Raw genomic sequence first — 2,748 nt, 5'->3', positions numbered from 1 at the left:
ATATAAAGCATGTTTAGATGCTATAATGCCATTCTCTCATTTTATTCATTTTTTTAACTTCCTGTAATTGTAATTTGAAAGTTTGAACAAATAGATAATTTATGAAATTTATGATTATGTACCTAAATATGGGTATTTTAGTTTTTGTATTATGATACATATTGTGCAATTAAAAATGACAGTATACCAATAAAATCATGCATCCCTTATAGGTAAGATACTAAATAAGGATAAATTTAAAGGTTCAGTTGAACTTTGGTTATCTTGAACACCGATATCTCGAATACCATGGATATGTCAAAGTAATTTGGAAATCTCACCACTTCTTCTCTAAGTATATCGCTTTCGATATCTTCAATCTTTGGATAAGTTTTTTTTCTTGGTCCCATCAAGTTTGATAAAACGATGTTTGACTGTTTATGAAAATTTATTGAATTAAGACATAAATGCATATTTACATGGATAAGATATTTTGCAAAGGGTATGACCCTTATATGAAGTACATGTAACTAAAATGTCCTTTTACTTTGTGTAAATAAATTGTTTGGGGGCTCATGTTTATCAGAAAATAGTTAAATGTCTCATGAATTATGTAAACTACATGTACACTAAGTCCTGTAAAACAACTTTGCTAAAGATTTCATGAAAATGTATTTGCTTTTCATACAGTTTAATTTTCTTTTTTCTTTCTTTTTTTTTTTTAATAATTTTTTTTATCTTAAATTGTTTGCATAATTTATTTAGCCATCATGAACAATCTTATCTTAATCATGTTATTGAACTTTATTTCATTTGAAGTTTAGTGATGACAGTGTTTCCATGACACATTTTAGATTTTTATGTTAAACACTTTTTTTTAACTGACACAGTAACCTAAACTTTGAAACATCAACCATTGAAAGTAAGTAGTGTGTGTATAAGTTCAAACTTTAAAGTTGATATTTTCATTAACTGTACAATTAAGAAATAAGGTATCATTTTTAAACATCTATCGGGATATAAATACAGGTTGGTCACAAGATCAAATTCCATAAAGCCCGAAGGGCTTTATGGTAAATTTGATCTTGTACCAACCCATATTTATATCCCGATAGATGTTTTAAAATGATACCTTATTACTTGTATTTACATTTGTGACTTATTCATATTATATTTTAGCCTGATTATAACCTTTAACGTGTGAAATGTTTTATTTTTTCAAACTCAACGGCACAAGTTTGATCTGTTGATTGCGCGTCGACATTTTATGACGTCACTGAGAAATTATGTCGAACGTTTATGACGCGAGGAATCGGTGTTTATACAGATATAGATACGCATTGCTTTTAATAGTGTTATATAAAAGAAAACATTTGCAAATGTAAATATATGTATATAACTATACTAGAAGCATCATGATATACATGTATATTCGTGAAATATATTTGAAAATGTATTTATTTTGCAAGTTAATACAATGTACAGTTCACTGTGATGTATATTATATACAGTGTATGTAAGATGTGGGTAGCTCCCCAGCAGAGAAGACATCATCATACATTAATATTTGATTATTGTACATTATATTGAAATCATTCCAATTAAGATGGTCTACTTACACTACAGTACTCTTGTATTGAATGTAAAATGTTCCAGGTAATTGTAATTTTTATTTTAAATGTAAACATATTCATACATGTACATGTATCTATCTAGGCTAACTTTATTTTTGACTTAAATACTTTTAAGAGTTTTAATTCTATTTGAATATTAATATAGATTTTATAACAATATAAAATGTGCAATATTCTGTTTATAGTAATATTCATTCATAAATCAAGAGTATGTTATACTTTTCTTGATCAGTGGGCTTTTGTACACATATGTACATGTAATATGTTGTCTTTACTCAGAATCATGAAAGTATGAAATCTGTGTGTTCCTGTATTATTTTTTTTCTAAATGGTATTATAACTTTAAAAGGAATTATTGATCTGCGATATCATTGCCAGTTATTGTATACAAAGAGTTAGTACAAAAATTTGTGTTAGATAGGGCTATTAGGGGTATAAAGCCAAGAGTCTTTGATCTGTTTTATTTTTTCCAGTACAATGTATTTTTGTGTCTATTTTTACAGAGTATGTGCCGTTATAGAATTTTATATTTATAAAAAGTATACTGTAACATTATTTTTTTAATTCTTTTATGAGTCAAAGTGCTATTGTAGTCCTTTTAAATTATTTGGGAGCAAATGGCCAATCTGTCTCCAACATTTTCTTGCTTCAAGGGTTGTCATATGAATTAATTTATACCAATATTTTTTTTTTCATTTTGGGGGAGGGGGGGTGAGGGGGGGGGTCATAATTTATTATCATTAAGCACAGTGTATGTTTGTCTGCATATTGCTGAAATTATGAAGGTTTGGTTTTAACAACTGTTCAATGTTCATGTGCCATTACGTTTTTTGGCTTTTATCTTCAATTGTCTTGGCATTTGTAGTAAAGGTTCTAATTTTAATGTTAATTATTTTTGAAAGGAAATATTTTGTAATTCTAAATGAAGTTTTTTAATTTCTTTAAAGTAGGTTACGTGTGCCTCAATATAATGATCATAATTTCACTCCAAAGAAAAGTTGGACATAGTTATGTGCATGTATAATGTACATGAATACTTTATACATGCACATAATTATGTACAACTTTTCTTCAGAGTGAAATTATATTAATCATTATATTGAGGCACATGTAACCTATGTTACATGAATACTTA

Source organism: Saccostrea echinata, unplaced genomic scaffold (genome assembly GCF_033153115.1).
Source record: "Saccostrea echinata isolate AGI-Se365-2 ecotype Australia unplaced genomic scaffold, CSIRO_AGI_Sech_v1 ptg000028l, whole genome shotgun sequence".
NCBI lineage: Eukaryota > Metazoa > Mollusca > Bivalvia > Ostreida > Ostreidae > Saccostrea > Saccostrea echinata.
Note: the sequence above shows the minus strand (reverse complement) of the source record.